The sequence below is a fragment of the Gopherus evgoodei genome, chromosome 7 (assembly GCF_007399415.2).
Source record: "Gopherus evgoodei ecotype Sinaloan lineage chromosome 7, rGopEvg1_v1.p, whole genome shotgun sequence".
Lineage (NCBI taxonomy): Eukaryota > Metazoa > Chordata > Testudines > Testudinidae > Gopherus > Gopherus evgoodei.
Genome location: NC_044328.1, coordinates 71,247,701 through 71,265,056, shown reverse-complemented (window position 1 = coordinate 71,265,056; position 17,356 = coordinate 71,247,701). Strand labels below are relative to the sequence as shown.

At 46.2% G+C, this 17,356-nt stretch overlaps 1 protein-coding gene across 2 annotated transcripts in view; it reads right to left on the bottom strand.

The window, feature by feature from the left end:
• Nucleotides 1-17,356, bottom strand: part of MARCHF8 (membrane associated ring-CH-type finger 8) — a 187,661-nt gene that overhangs the window by 79,120 nt on the left and 91,185 nt on the right. The gene's annotated exons all lie outside the window — the stretch shown is intronic.

The window sequence follows — 17,356 nt, the reverse complement described above, 5'->3', positions numbered from 1 at the left end:
ACTTAGCTGGCCGCCTGTCTAGCTCATTTATTTATATTAAAACACAAACAACTTGCAGCTGTCAGAGTGCTTACTGACCTCTAGGGGAACAGACTTCATTCTTGCAAATAAGTTGACACAGCATTTTCTAAAAAGTATTTCCTAGAGGGAATGGGTTATAAATAAATCCTGTATTTGCAGTAAATCTCCTATCCTTCATTCCCTATAGCTTTTAACTAGAGCAGTTGTTTGTCATATAAAATCGCATCGAAGTATTTTTCAAAATCCAAATATTGTATATTAGGTTATATGAAATAGTTCAGGGGTTTGAGCATTGCCCTGCTAAACCCAGGGTTGGGAGTTCAATCCTTGAGGGGGCTGTTTAGGGATCTAGGGCAAAAATCTCTCTGAGGATTGGTCCTGCTTTGAGCAGGGGGTTGGACTAGATCACCTCCTGAGGTCCCTTCCAACCCTGATATTCTGTGATCGGCTATTGTCAATCTGGTTTCAAACTGACTCCAAAAGTCAAGAAGAACAGCCAGATTTGTATAATTCAGTCTAGATCATTACTATATTCATTGATATACTGTACCATACGCAATTATTTTGCTTATGAATTAGATGATTAAGATTGTAAATTCAGTAACAAAAATCCATAAATATTATAGGGGGAACTGGTAGTGACTCATATGTGTTGGTTGCCAGCAGTTTCCATTAAAAAAGATTCTTGGGGCCTCTGAGAAACTCTAACATGTACTCCATTTGTCACAGCTTCTTGAAAAGACAGGGGGAAAGCTCTTTGGCCAGAGGAGTACCTTTCTCTTTGTCCCATGAAATTCCACTCAGATTTTGTTGAGATATAAACATTTTTAAATCTCTATTTCCCTTATCTCACTCACAGCAGCACAGAATGCTGTCCTGGGCAGAGAGACAGCCAGTGCAAAAATACCTCAAGCTGGGGTGGGGACTCAGAATTTGCCTGAAGGGTACAGTTAGAAAAAGCTGTTAGAGGACGAGAGAAGGAGAAGAACCTAGATGTTCAGCTAGCAGATAAACCAGAGCTGGGGTAGGAGGTGAGGTGATAAAATAAAAGAATGGGGGAAGAAAAGCAGGGGACTTGGAAGTGAGACGGAGAAAAGAAGAAAAATTGGAAAGGTTTCAGGTCAGGAGAAGCAGAAAAACATAGACCTGGGAATGTGAGCAGACACTTTTAGGGAAGAGAAGTATTGGTAAATAAAATCTATGGACGTACTAGAGTGTATCAAGGAAAAAACCAAAGAAAATATAACTGGTGAAAATGGTAATTTATCAAAAAGCTGAGAGAGATGAAAACAGATCCTGAAAAGAGACAAGCCCACCCACAAAGGACCTAAAGTAAATGAACTGAGAAAACAGTTGTGGGAACATCTATTCAAGGAATACAGTTCTAAGGTACTTAGTGTACAAGTGAGGGTCCACTAGGTGAAGATAAACTTGATGAAAAGAGGTACAGCCACAGGAACATTGAATCTAAGGCCTGGCCTAAGGCCTACAAAGTTACGCTGATGTAAGCCACCTTGTGTCAACCTAGTTGCTCATGGTGCCTACACTTAAATTTGTCTCTAAGTGCCCTATTTTGCCGACATAGTAACACCAGCTTCCTGAGTGGCACTAAGCCAAAGTTGATGTACGAAGGTCAACACAGCACAAGTGTCGACACTGTGTTATCTATGTCAACCCTAACAATCCTCCAATAGCTGTCCCATAATGCCCAACACTGACCACTCTGGTAACAATTGTGAACTCCACTGCCCAGAGTTCATGGAGACTGGAAGACTCCCCTCCCCCACCACCAGCAGTGCTCTCTTTGCCTTTGAAACCCTCAGGAGTGAAATATGAGATTATCTCACCATTATCTGTGGAGACCGGTGCCAGTATTCAGTGCCCCTGAATATTCAGTTTCTGGCAACGGAGCAATTCCTTGCTCATTCTCTGGTGCGCCATACTTACCTTGAGCCAAGAGTGGCATCAGGCACAAGCAGGCCAAAGCAGAAGTGTCAACAGCATGTCTTGTTTAACACTTGATGGGAGCAGAAGAAGGTGGAAGCCCTGAATCTTAAGTTTTCCCTTTCTACTATACTGACAGTGGTACCTCTGAGTGTTTTATCTATAGCTGTGGCTAACGTGGAGTTGAGGGATTCCCTCTCCACACTCAAACAACTGATCCAGATAAGGAGGAGAACAAAAAAAGGACAAAGAAGGACAGTGAAAAAAGCTAACAGGATGTTTGGAACCATTAGGAAAGGCACAGATAATAAGACAGAAAATATCACATTGCCTCTATATAAATCCATGGTACGCCTCACCTTGAATACTGTGTACAGTTTTGGTCACACTATCTCAAAAAAATATGTTAGAACTGGAAAAGGTACAGAGAAGGACAACAAAAATGATTAGGGATATGGAACAGCTTCCGTATGAGGAGAGATTTAAAAAGACTGGGACTTTTCCGCTTGGAAAAGAGATGAGTAAGAGGTGAGAGAAGTTTACAAAATCATAACTGATGTGGAGAAAGTAAAGGAGGAAGTGTTATTTACTCTTTCACATAACACAAGAATCAAAGGTCACCCAATGAAATTAATAGGCAGCAGGTTTGAAACAAATATAAGGAAGTATTTCTTCACACATTACACAATCAATCTGTGGAACTCACTGCCAGGGGATGTTGTGAAGGCCAAAACTATAAAGGTGTCATAACTATAAAGGGAAGGGAACAACCCTCCTGTGTACAATACTATAAAATCCCTCCTGGCCTGAGACGCCAAAATCCTTTTACCTATAAAGGGTTAAGAAGGTCAGGTAACCTGGCTGACAACTGAGTCAAAGGACCAATAAAGGGACAAGATACTTTCAAATCTTGGTGTGGGGGGAGGCTTTTGTTTGGGTGCTCTTTGTTTTGGCGTTGTTGGCTCTTGGGACTAAGAAGGACCAGACATCAATCTTTCTGAACCAAATCTTTCTGAAGCAGTCTCTCATATTTCAAACTTGTAAGTAACAGCCAGGCAAGGTGGGTTAGTTTTATCTTTGTTTTCTCAACTTGTAAATGTTCCTTTTTGCTAAGAGGATTTATCTCTGTTTGCTGTAACTTTGAACCTAAGGCTAGAGAGGGTTCCTCCGGGCTCTATGAATCTGATTACCCTGTAAAGATATTTTCCATCCTGATTTTACAGAGATGATTTTTACCTTTCCTTCTTTAATTAAAAGCCTTCTTTTTAAGAACCTGACTGATTTTTCCTTGTTTTAAGATCCAAGGGGGTTGGATCTGCACTCACCAGGAATTGGTGGGGTGAAAGGAGGGGGAATGGTTAATTTTTCCTTGTTTTAAGATCCAAGGGGCTTGGATCTGCGTTCACCAGGAACTTGTGGAGAGGTCTCTCAAGGCTACTGGGAGGGAGATAGTCTGGGGGGAAGGTAGACAGAATTTCCCAAATAACTTTTAAAGGATTTGGGTGATGGCAGTAAAACCAGATCTAAGCTGGTAATTAAGCTTAGAGGTTCTCATGCAGGTCCCTACATCTGTACCCTAGAGTTCAGAGTGGGGAAGGAACCTTGACAAAAGGGTTAAAAAAGAACGGAATAAGTTCACGGAGGATAGGTCCATCTGGTGTATGGCTTCATGAGGCTGGATCCCCCAGGATGACTACTGGCATTTCAACATCGCCAATGGTAATTGGCTGGTTGAGACAGAATGTCCTTGCTTGTAGCTTTCTGAACAGTCCTACGTTCTTAAAGATTTGAGCGTCACTCACCTTCCCTGACTAGCCAACACAGATGTCAATGAAGTGTCCCCGGTGATCTACCATCACTTGCATAACCATGGAAAGTAGCCCTTCTGTTGATGCACTCTGTGGCAAGGTACTCTGGGTCCAAAATAGAGATATGCATGCCGTCTATTGCTCCACTGCAGTTCAGGAACCCAACAGCTGCAAAGTCATCGACTATGTCCTGCACATTGCTGAGAGTCACAGTCCAGCATAGTAGAAGATGATTAATGGCTCTGGATGCTTGCATCACAATTGCCCCAATGTGGATTTTCCCACTCTAAAATGACTTCCCACTGACCAGTAGCAATCTGGCATTGCAAGTTTCCACAGTGTAATTGCCACTCGCTTCTCCACACTGTCAGTGCAGCTCTCATTTTGGTCTCCCTGTGTTGGATTGCTGGGACGAGCTCAGCACACAGATCCAGCAATGTAGCCTTGTGCATTCAAAAGTTCTGTAGTCACTGCTTGTCATCCCAAACCTACATAACAATGCAATGGAATCCCACCAATCAGTAGTTGTTGCTCAGGCCCAGAAGTGTCTGCAGCTACTCCATAAGTGCCAGTAACAACCTTGAATTGGTTATCGCTATGTCTCACCACAAACTGACTGCCAGAAAATAATCATGTTCCCGTGGTACTTCTTGCAGCTCTGCAAATACCAATGGATCGTGCATCCTGTGTTTGTGATGCTCATGACAATCATGCAGAGCTGTGCAGGCTCTATGCTTCTGTCAGAGATGGTGGACAGTGACAAATCCCATGTGAGTTTGTGGGAAACTGAAATACGTGTGAAAACTACAAGATACAGATGATATTACGGGATGGAGAAATACTGCATTATGGGAAGTTGACTCCTTTTAGTCACCCTAGCGCGAGTCATTCCTGCCCCATCATGCACTGCCAAAACAACTCAAAAGTTAGTGAGCTGAATGGTGGCGGGTTGCATGCTGGGATACATACCCATTGGACACCCAACTGTGCAGGTATGCCGACATCACTTGCATTGGTAAAACTTTGTAGTGTAGACAGCTTAAGGCTCATTTCAAGCTGAAGCAAAGAAAACAACAGGCCAGCAAGAGTGCAGCTGGACTTAAAGCCAAGGAGAGGAAAAGTTGATTCTTCTCTGAAGTGACACAGTGTATTGTTGAGTAATCATGTTTGTTTTTGGTAATAATGCATTCGGTATTAACTACACAGACTAAGGAAGAGTAGCGGGTACAAGCTCACAAAGGTTAATGTGTCAGTAACCCAGGGCACGTCTACACTACCCGCTGGATTGGCAGGTAGCGATCGATCTATCGGGATTGATTTATCGCGTGTAATGTAGACACGATAAATCGATCCCTGATCACTCTCCTGTCAACTGCTGACTCCAGCTTGGCGAGAGGCGGAAGCAAAGTCAACGGGGGAGTCATAGCGCGCCGCGAAGTAAGTAATTTTAATTCAATCTAATATATATCGACTTCAGCTACGCTATTCTCGTAGCTGAAGTTGCATATCTTAGATCGATTTCTCCCCCGCCTCCCCCCAGTGTAGACCAGGCCCTAGAATCATGCATCAGAACGAAGTGGTTTTTCACCACGAAAGCTTATGCTCCCATACATCTGTTAGTCTATAAGGTACGACAGGACTCTTTGGGTATGGCTATGCTTTGAAGTGTGAGTGTGGCTGGAGCGCTAGCGCTGGGAGAGAGCTCTCCCAGCGCTGCACGTAAACCACATCCCTTATGGATGTAGCTTGCAGTGCTGGGAGCTGCGCTCCCAGCGTTGCGGCACTGATTACGCTGAGGCTTTACAGCGCTGTATCTTGGTGTGCTCAAGGGGGTGTTTTTTCACACCCCTGAGCACGAAAGTTGCAGCGCTGTAAAGTGCCAGTGTAGCCAAAGCCTTTGTCACTTTTTACAGATCCAGACTAACATGCTTACCCCTCTGATAATAGAATCACAGAATCATAGAACTGGAAGGGACCTCAAGAGATAATCTAGTCCAGTCCCCTGCACTCAAGTCAGGACTAAGTATTATCTAGACCAAGGGTCAGCAACCTTTCAGAAGTGGTGTGCTGAGTCTTCATTTATTCACTCTAATTTAAGGTTTCACGTGCCAGTAATACATTTTAATGTTTTTAGAATGTCTCCCTCTATAAGTCTATAAACTATTGTTGTATGTAAGCTAAACAAGTTTTTTAAAATGTTTAAGAAGCTTCATTTAAAATTAAATTAAAATTCAGATCTTATCAGTTTAGTGCAGTGATTCTTAATCTGGGGTGCACGCACCCCTGGGGCAGGGCCACTGCAAGGATATTTTGTGCCCTAGACGAAACTTCCACCTTGCGCCCCCATCCCCGCACATCGGTTCATTGAGGGGCAAATCCCAACGAGCCTTTATAGACTCCACGGGCCAGCCTACCCAGGGGTTGCTCCCCAGACCAGGTCCCCCCTCCCCGCCCCCTGAACTCCCCTGGAGGGTGCACAGCTCCCCCGCGAGCCCTCTGCACCCCATCTCGGTGGCCCCCCACCCTGAGTACACTCAGAGGCTTTGCGGGGCCTGGGCCGCTGCAGCAGCTTGGCAGGGAGGAGCCGCCTTCCGGAGGCAACGGAGAGCCAGAGCTTCCCACCTGCGGCAGCAGCGAGCCCCAGCCATGGAGGAGCTGGCGCGGTGCAGAGGGGCAGCAGCCCAGCAAAGGCGGTGGTGGCGATAGCTGGTGGCGGTGGTGGTGCCCCCCTGCCCCTCCTGCTCAGGCTGCAGCCTGGCACCCCACCCGGGGGCTCCTACAGGCTGCAGTGGATGTATGTGGGTGCCAGCCCCCATGTGCCTCCTGGCTTACCCCTCGCTTAGGGTTACCATATTTCAACAATCAAAAAAGAGGGGAGAGCCCTGCCCTAGCCCGGCCCTCATCCACTCCCTCCCACTTCCCACCCCAACTGCCCCCGTCAGGACCCCCAACCCCCTCCCGCTCCTTGTCCCCTGACTGCACCTTCCTGGTACCCCTGCCCCTGACTGCCACCCAGAACCCCACTCCCTACATAAGCCTCCCTGCTCCTTGTCCCCTGACTGCCCCCTTCTGAGATTCCCCCCACACTAACTGCCCCCATAGAACCCTACCCCTTACCTGTCCCCTGATTACCCCAACCCTTATCCACACCCCTGCCCCCAGACAGACCCCCAGGACTCCCACGACCCATCCAACCCTTCCCCTGGACTCCTCTTACCATGCCCTGCCGGTCAGATGCTGGCTCCACGTGGAGGCAAAACTCCACGTGGAGCACTAAGGCAGCGGGAGGGGGCAGCGGTGGCTCACACTTCCGGGAGCCACAGAACCTGAGTGCGGTGAGGAGGGTGCCAGGGGGTGCGCCTGCCTGGGCTACAGCCTGGTGCCCCCCCCAGGGTGTCCCGCAGCGGATGCATGCGGGCGGTGGTCCCCGTGAGTCCCCCGGCTCCCCCCTTGCTGCGCATGGCTCTGTAGCTCCCGGGAGCGTGAGGAGCCGCCGCCACTCCTCCCGCAGCTCACTCAGGGCCCTGCGCTCCAGCAGCTCACACTCCTGGGAGCTGCAGAACCTGAGCATGGTGAAGGGAGAGCCGGGGGGCATGCCTGCCGCTGGTCTGGGGTCCCGACTGCTGGCCCCACTCAGCCTCCTGCCAGCCTGGGGTTCCATTCACTCAACCAGCAGTGGGCTGAGTGGGACCGGTGGCCGGGACCCCGGCAGGCAGCCGCATGCCAGGCAAAATCTGTTTGTGTGCCACCTTTGGCACGCATGCCGTAGGTTGCCGACCCTTGATCTAGACCATCCCTGACAGGTGTTTGTCTAATCTGCTATTAAAAATCCCCAATGATGGAGATTCCACAACCTCCCAAGGTGATTTATTCCAGTGCTTAATCACTCAGACAGGAAGTTTTTCCTAATGTCCAAGCTAAACCGCCCTTGCTGAAATTTAAGCCCATTGTTTCTTGTCCTATCCTCAGAGGTTAAGAGGAACAAATTTTCTCTCTTCTCCTTATAACAACCTTTTATGTACCTGAAAATGTTATCATGTCCCACCTCAGTCTTCTCTTCTCCAGACTAAACAAACACAGTGTTTTCAACCTTCCTTCATAGGTCATGTTTTCTAGACCTTTAATCATTTTTGTTGCTCTTCTCTGGACTTTCTCCAATTTGTCCACATCTTTCCTGAAATGTGGCACCCAGAACTGGAGACAATACTCCAGTTGAGGCCTAATCAGCGCGGAGCAGATCAGAAGAATTACTTCTCTTTTGCATACAATACTCCTGCTAATACATCCCAAAATTATATTTGCTTTTTTTGCAAGAGCGTTACACTGTTGACTCATATTTAGCTTGTGATCCACTATGACCCCCAGATCCATTTCTGCAGTACTCCTTCCTAGGCAATCAGTTCCCATTTTGTTTGTGTGAAGCTTTTCGTTCCTTTCTAAGTGGCGTACTTTGCATTTGTCCTTATTGAATTTCATCCTATTTACTTCAGACCATTTCTCCAGTTTGTCCAGATCATTTTTTATTTTAATCCTATCCTCCAAAGCGCTTTCAAACCCCTCCTCCAAGCTTCATATTGTCTGCAAACTTTATAAGTGTACTCTCTATGCCATTATCTAAATCACTGAAGAAGATATTGAACCAATCCTTGTGGGACCCCACTTGTTATGTTCTTCCAGCAGGACTGTGAACTACTAATAACTACTCCCTGGGAACAATTTTCCAACCAGTTATGCACCTACCTTATAGTAGCTCCATCTAGGTTGCATATCCCTAGTTTGTTTATAAGAAGGTCAAGCGAGACAGTATCAAAAGCCTTACTAAAGTCAAAATATACCACATCTACCACTTCCCCCATCCACAAGGCTTATTACCCTGTCAAAGAAAGGTATCAGGTTGGTTTGACACGATTTGTTCTTGACAAATCCATGCTGACTTATTTATCACCTTACTATCTTCTAGGTGTTTGCAAACTGATTGCTTGATTATTTGCTCCATTATCTTTCTCAGTACAGAAGTTAAGCTGACTGGTCTGTAATTCCCCAGGTTGTCCTTATTTCCCTTTTTATAGATAGGCACGATATTTGCCCTTTTCCAGTCTTCTGGAATGTCTCCTGTCTTCCATGACTTTTCAAAGATAACTGCTAATGGCTCAGATATCTCATAAGTCAGCTCCTTGAATATTCTAGGATGCATTTCATCAGGCCCCGGTGATTTGAAGACATCTAACTTGCCTAAGTAATTTTTGACTTGTTCTTTCCCTTTTAGACTCTGATCCTACCTCATTTACACTGGCATTCACTATGTCAGACATATAGTTTTTTTTTTACCATAAGTGAGCAAATACTTGGTAATGTTCTATAATATTTATAATCCTGGTACAATTTCCCTTATAAAGTTCTAAAAAATTGTAATTATTCCTTTTGTCTTGGTTTGCCTCTACCTCTCTTCCCAGTTAGCATACACTAGACTAGCCAGGTCACTGCACTTGTAACTGCAATCTGTGCTGAGGAGCTGACGGTTCAGGATTCAAATCCTGCTATAAATGATGGAGGGATTGTTACGGTTGTACATAATAGAATTTGTTGTAAACATTTTCCTTTAAAAACCTCTAAGAAATAGTATTTTTTTTAAAACCCACATGTTTTAACCATATGTTAAAAAGAAGGATATTTAAGTTGCAAAGTCACATGCTATAAATTTATAGTTGCCCATACAACCTTAATTCTGCTCCCCAAGTGCATATGATCACATATTAATTTTTCCACAAGATTCCTTGCCTTGTTCAGTACACAGAAATAGATGCATAAGGGAACAGAATTATGGTTGCAAGGGCAACACTGAATCTGACTTTTGACTGCTCGACTTTGCACTTAAACTGTAGACATACGAAATACACGCACACTCACAGAAGTTCCACAAATGACCTTAACTCTTATTCCATTTTTCCATTCAGCCTCCACCTAATGAAGAAAGCCCATACATATTACAACAGGTTTAGAAATGTTTTACATCACTGACTGTAGGTGACCATGTAAAATTCTATGCATATATCACAACTGGCTTTGGTGATTATGGAACTGTAGTGTCAGTTTAGATCAGATGGAATAAAAGTACATTTCAAGCCATTTCCAGAAGATGAGGTCTCAGAGCTTTATGAGGAAGATATAAACTGACTTCAATGGTAGGGTTGCCAGTCGTCCAGTTTTCGATCGGCTGATGGCTCTGGTCAGCACCGCTGATCGGACTGTTACAAGTCTGGTCAGTGGCGCAGCTGGGCTAAGGCGGGCTCCGTGCCTGCCCTAGCTCCGTGCAGCTCCCGAAAGTGGTAACATGTCCGGCCCCTTGACACAGGAGACAAGGAGGCTCCGCGTGTCAGCTCTGCTCCCTCAGCTCCCATTGATCTGGGAACCATGGACAATGGAAGCTGCAGGGGTGGCACCTGTGGGCACGAGCATTGTGCACCTCTCAGAGCCACCTGGCCGTGCCTCTGCCTAGGGTCTGGGCATGCCGGCCGCTTCCAGGAGCAGCGCAGAGCCAGGGCAGGCAGGGAGCCTGCCTTAGCCCTGTAGCGCCACCGACCTGGAGCCACCTCAGGTAAGTGTCGCCTGGTCAGAGTCTGCACCCCCAACTGCACCACAGGTCAGAACTCCCTCCTGCACCCAAACTCCCTCCCAGAGCCCGTACTCTCTCCCACACCCCAACCCCCTGCCCTAACCTTGAGTCCCCTTCTGCACTCCAAACACCTTGGCCCAGCCCAGAGCCCTCTCCTGCAACCCAACCCCCTCATCCCCAGCCCCACCCCAGAGCCCATACCCCCTGCTGGATCCCTCATCCCCTTCCGCATCCCAATCCCCTGTCCCAGCCTGCAGCCGCCTTCTGCACCCTGAATCCCTCATTACTGACCCCACCCCAGAGCCCACACTCCCAGCGACAGTGGGACGGGGGCTGGAGCGAGTGGGGGCAGAGCCTCAGAAAAGGGGCAAGACACGGCTGGGGCTTTGGACATGGGTGTTCCGTTTTGTGCAGTTAGGAAGAACCCTATTCAGTGGCCTAACATGTTTATATATCTTGTTGAATCAGGGCCTTAATTCTCTGGAAAGTCTCTTTACGGTGAACTTTGCTTGATCAAAAGGGACACTGAGAACTTGTTTAGGTCTCCAGATTTACCCCTCTGTTAAAGAGAGGTAAACTCCATACAGTCTCTTTGGAGGACAACAGATGGTATAATTTATTAAATATATTATGTATTTTCAAAAGACTAACAGCTTTCAAAAATGTCTCAGACAACTAAGGACTAAAAAAGTTTTATTTATACGTAAAAAAAATAAAGTCTCTCTCTCTAAACTTTAAACCCAAAATTAATCCTCTAGGGATGTCAGATGATTTTACTTAAGCCCCAGTCCTGAAACTGACTTTGCAGGGAACTGCACTGAAGTCTACAGGCTACTCAGCAAGGGTGCCTGCTGGTGCCTATGTGGATTCCATTGTAGGATTAGAGCCTTTGATTGGAAGCCCTTGGGGGCAAGCATGGCCTTTTTAGGATGCGCAATGTGGCTCTGTCACCCAGTGGGGCTGCAGGTGCTACCAAAATACAAATGCATAATTAAATGATGCATCCTGGGTTTAGAGAAGGTAATTATTGGAGCATATACACATTGACATGGCCACTGAAATTATTTAGAGAAGATTAAAGAAATTGCTGCCTTGGAAATATTTTCTTTTAAAAGTCTAAAATCAGGCAAGCATAACTGCTGATTTGGTCAGCAGAAAAAAATAGTTATGAAGGCAAAAATTCTCCATGTAGCATTAATTCTTCGGGGGAGGGAGGCAGACACACATTTGTGGAGAGACCTGTTGGAAAAGATCAACTATAAAAGGAAACTTAGATAATGTGCAGGCAGTCACTGCAAGATTAGTTAACTGAGCCAACCGTGTTACTAATCTGGGGTGAGCTGATGCTGGTGAGCTGCTGGCAGACATGCTGAAGAACAGAAGCATGGAAGATGGATGGAGAGCTGCATGAATAACTGGTCTGTATTATGAGAGAACAAACTGTTGAGCACCCACTTTTGGGCTCAAACCACAAATCCAGATACCAAACACTCCAATTTTGGAGGTTGCTATGAGCTGGGGTTTTGGTATATATCATTATAAAAGAGCAGGAAGCCATGCGAAGAATGGAAGAGAATTTGTATTATTTTTAATAACTATTGCGTGTACCCCGTCTATGGTTATACCTGCAGAACTGCTGGGAGGTGTAATTCCCAGTTCAGGTAGATGTAACATTAGTTCTCTTTGAGCTAGTACCTAAAAATAGCAGCGTGCTTGCAGTTGCATGGATGTGCCTTGGACTAGCCACCAGAGTACAATCCCATCCGATCCCCTGGTGTCCTCAGGTGGCTAGCCCATACTGCCATAGCCGCAGAGCTATTTTTAGCATGCCAGCTCAAGCAGAGCTAGTGTATGACTGTCCACTGGGCTGAGAATTAACACCTCCCAGTTGCAGTGTAGAGGTATCTTTAATTATTATGATCATGCTGTCTGTCTCTTTGGGTACAAAGAATTAACATAGTCCTGGGGGAGGGGACTAAACTCTTTTGCAGGATTGTAGACAATGACTAACTCAATAACTGGTGCTTAATAGACAATCCACTGCCAGAAGTCTACTTCCTACCCTAAAGGGGTACGTAAATGGCAGACCAGTGTCATGGTGCCAGGACAGCCAAGGGAACCTGGAATGGATAAAAGATGGCCTGTCAATTCATAAGGGGGAAACGGTGAATGAAGATCAGACAGAGACAGAGGCTGCAGTGGTGCAGATTGTCTTGCCCTGCCCCAGTACTGGGGTGCCTGGGACAAGTGGAACCTACCTAAACTTGCAAAGAAGAGCTAAGATTTAGTTAAGATAATACACATCTGGGCCTTTTGTTTTTTTAACCCTTCCTCTCTATTTCTTATGTTCCAATGGATAAATTATACTTTGTTTTGAAGAGGCTGGTCCATGTCACTGTATTTTCCACTGATCCCAAGCTCTCTAAGGGAAGTTTATAGCAGGGCCCAGATGGAGCTGCTAAGGACTTATGGTTAATGCTTAAATTATGTCATGGAGGTCACAAAATCCATGACTTCTAGAGACCTCCGTGACATCTTCCACTTCAGCCCCAGGGCAGAGCAGGGATGGAGCTGTCTGCTGGCAGGGTCCTGCAGCTCCCAGCCACCATGGACGGCGGAGAGATCCCAGAGCTCCCAGCCAACAAGGGCGACCCCTGCAGCTCCCAGCCATTGTGGGCAGCGGGGGGTCCCAGAGCTCTCAGCCCCCCCGGTCCAGCAGCTCTCAGCTACCACAGGAGGTGGGAGACCCCAGAACTCTCAGCTACCACAGGCAGTGGGGAGACCCTGGCATTCTCAGCTGCCCTGAGTGGTGGGGAGACCCCGAAGCTGCAGCAGCGGTTGGCGCTGGACCTCCCTTTCCCATTTCGTCAACTTGTTTTAAGTCAATGTCAGGGACTGGTCACGAGCTTCTGCGAATTTTTGTTTATTGCCCGAGATCTGTCTGTGACTTTTACTAAAAATAACCAAGACAAAATCTTTACTTTACTTATGATTAGCAAACAAGGCTTGTGACACAAGACAAAATCTTTACTTTACTTATGATTAGCAAACAAGGCTCGTGACACAGAGACCCCTTGGCAAAGGATCCCCTGTTCTTTGCAAACAACTCCCATCTCAGAGCTGACAAACTCTCTACACCAAAGACATGTCTAACAGGATATTTATCCACAAAGAGCAACAAGTAAGGTATCTACAGAAAGCACGTAACTTGGCATTGCAACATGTATGTAGGGATAATATTTATGGAATAATGTATTTTATACTGAAAGTACACTATGTGGACTTGGAGTAAATATTAGGCACCACGGGTAACGTATCTCAGCGATGACCCACTCCAGCAAGAGGGAGCTGTAACCCCTCCCTAGTCAGCAGGCGATGGTAATGCAAGGTTCCACAGCCTACCCTTGCCATAATCCCAGAATAGTCAATGGAAAACCATCAAAGACAAATGCAAACAATCAAAACCACTTGGAGGTGAAAAGAAACATTGCAGCAGGCAGGAAGTTGCCCTGGTTCTGAACAAAGACAAAATAGAGGTGCAGTCCTGTCACTTGAAAGGGTTGTGCACAGACAAGCTGAATGAGAGGTGGAAAATACAGTTCACCCTGGGACTGTAACAAGCCATTTACACAGTTTAGATCTGAATTTTGAATGCCCCCAAACTGGGAGGTGTTTGGATCTAGGATTCTGGTTCAGGCATGGGTCTGCTTGGAAACACTGGGGAATCAACTGAAGCCTCCCACTTGAATTCCTGGTTTGGCCAAAGGTGAGGGAGGGTGAAGATTTAGCCTTTTATACTGAAAAATTGGCTGGCAGAAATTTCTTCCAATTGCTCTGATGAGAACTCCTAAAAAAAATTTTTTAAAAAGTTCTTTCATGTTTCAGCTAGAAGTAAGGTCATACAGAAACTGGCAAGTTATAAAGGTGACTGTTCTAAGTAGCAAAATACTCTCACAAACTAGGTTTTTTGTGTGAAATCTTTCAGTCGTATCTCTTGCCAGTAACCTGGAGGGTAGAATTGATGATAATGAGAAGAGGATGACACAGAGCTGAAAAAACTTTCAAACTTGTAATAGTGAAAGTGAGTACCTGGGTAACTTGTGCCTAAGTCTGCTATGGTTGAAAGCTTACAAAACAATGAATGTGAATAATGCTAACTTCTTATATTTCAATAGCTCCTTTCCTCCTGAAGGATTCCAAAGCATTATTCCACCCTGTGAGGGGAAACACAGCTGGCTCTTTAGCAGTGAATAGCAGCATGCAGCCATTTAAAACAAAAGTGAATGACACTTTATCTAATGTAAATTTATGAGACTATTTTGCACTTACATAGCTGCTGGCATCTAAAGATCTCACAAAAGGTTTATAAATATTTGAACCTCACATCAGCCCTCTGAGGTAGGCAAGTATTATTATCCCCATGAAGCAGACGTCAGGAGATCAGGTGATTAGCCCAAGAACAAAGAAGGTGAAATGCACCCTTACCATTACAAGTTCACTACTTGTCTTACACTTTTGCATAGGCTAGGTCTACATTAAGAGTGCTACAGCAGCACGGCTATGCCACTGTAAAGCGCCATAGTTTAGATGCTTCCTACATCAATGTAAGGAATTCTTTCATTGACCTAGCGGTGTCTACATCAGGGGTTAAGTTGGCTTAGCTATGAAGTTCAGGCATGTGAATTTCTTCACATCCCCGAGCTATGGAAGTAGGTCAGCCTACATTTTAAGTGTAGATGAGGCCATAATGCTGTTTACTGTTGAAGAGTTGCTGAGTTTCACCCCAGGGGTATAGTACTATGGACTAAAAATGGGACTTAGGTGATCCACAGGGTTTTGACATGACCTTTGCTCGGGATGAACTTCCCCCACAGTGGAGCCGTGCCAAAGCTGGGGGGACAGCCCAGGATTCTCCTTTTAGTTTTTCTCAATAGGCAGAATGTCAATGGCCAGGACACTGGGTTTAACACTAATACAATGCACAGTATCAGACTTTGGGAATTATCTGAGGAGGACATATAGGGATTTCAGTAGCTACTTGTGGTAGGCCACTGCCTGGGAAAGACTTTGCATCTTAAGAAGAGCTTCTCCGAAGCAAGCAGAACAGCCTCAGACATCTCCCATACTGTTCTCTTTATCTCTGATCTCCTGTTTATCTCTATTGTTTGTGAACTTGACTCTGAGCTCTTCTTTGGCTCTCATGTCTGCACATCTGCCAGTTACCTTCTCCACAAATCTATCCAGTTCCAGTACTGCCTTAGACTATACCTCTGATACAATTCTTCATCCATGCATGCATCTCCTCTCAACTTGAATACTAGCTCCTTTCTCAAGTTCCTACTCTCCAGCCTTGGGCACGTACAGAAATCTTGCTGCCTACTTTCTCACATGTATAAATACGATAATTGTATGATGAGTGGAACTGGAAACTAGCATTACATTTCAGGAGGGATATATTTTGGTGTGAGACTAGAAGCTTAGAGAAGTATGCCTAAGACGGGGCGGGCAACCCCTCATTCCCTGACGACCCCTTTGGGACCCCTGCCCCATCCACAGCCCCCAGCTCCCTGACTGATCCCAGACCCCCGCCGCCCCATCCAACCCCTCCTCTCATTCCTGATGGCCCCCCCGGGACCCCTGCCCCATCCAACCACCCCTTCTCCCTGTCCCCTGATTGCCCCTAGAACCCCTGCCCCTGACTACCCTCTGCTGCCCCATCGAACCCCCCGGGACCGCTGCCCCCATTCAAACCCTTTTCCCCCCGACCACTATCCACACCCCTGCCCCCTATCCAACCCCCCTACTCCTTTACCGCACTGCCTGGAGCACTGGTGGCTGGCGGCGCTACAGCCACGCTGCCCAGCTGGAGCCAGGCCACACTGCCGCCGCCACCACACAGCACAGAGCACTGGGTCAGGCTGGGCTCTGCAGCTGCGCTGCTTCAGGAGCTCACAGCCCAGAGGATTGCGCCGGTGGCAGAGTGAGCGAGGAAAGGCTGCGGGGGAGGAGGGACAGCAGGGGACGGTCCGAGGGCTGGGCAGGATGGTCCTGTGGGTCTGATGTGCCCCATGGGACATAGTTTGCCCATCCCTGGCCTAAGAGCTACTCCTGAGAGTGGTACAATAAAAAAAACAGCAGAGCCTAAGTATAACACTAGCCTCAAAAGTATATTTAAAAAAGCATTGTTTCTTACAACTCAACAGTAAGAGATAAAGCAAGCAATGACCATGTTAATCACATCTTCAAACATCTTCATTGTTTCTTCACTCCCTCCACTCATGTGATGCTTGCTCTTCACCCATTCATATCATCTCATGAGGGCAGGTGAAAAAGCCTTCTCTTCCATTCCCATTTCCTCTTGCCAAATAAAGTAGCTTTCCTCCTTCTCTAAGCCTCATCATTTTCAAAAAGGACCTGAAAACTACTCTCCTTTCTCTTACTTTTGCCTCAATTTCTTTCTCTCTGTTAGCTTTGTAATTCTATTTAACAAAACTCTATAAAGCAATCTGAGGATACAGTGTAATACAATGCATTAAAAAAGTTACATGAAATATTGTTATAAACACAAGAATGTCTAGAAAGATATACTAGGACATATTCTTTTCCCCAATGAGCCAAGTGGCCATCTTCAAATTATCCAAGCCTGGATACAAAGATTGACGTCAGAAAGCAACACAATTTTTCAATCCAAGAGGATTTTCCTTTCCTGCTAACTATTGCCCTACAAGGTGAAGTGCTAGGCCCTGGTCCTAGTGGGTATGTCTACACAGGAAAGAAAAACCCACATCTGGCCCATGCCAGCCGACTCAGGCTCTCGGGGCTTGGGCTGCAAGGTTGTTTCATTGCTGAAGCCTATGCTCTGGGACCTTCCCACCCCTCAGTGTCTTATAACTGGGGCTCGAGCCCAAGCCTGGAATTCTACACAGCAATGAAACATCCCTGCAGCCCAAGTCTGAGTCAGCTGGCATGA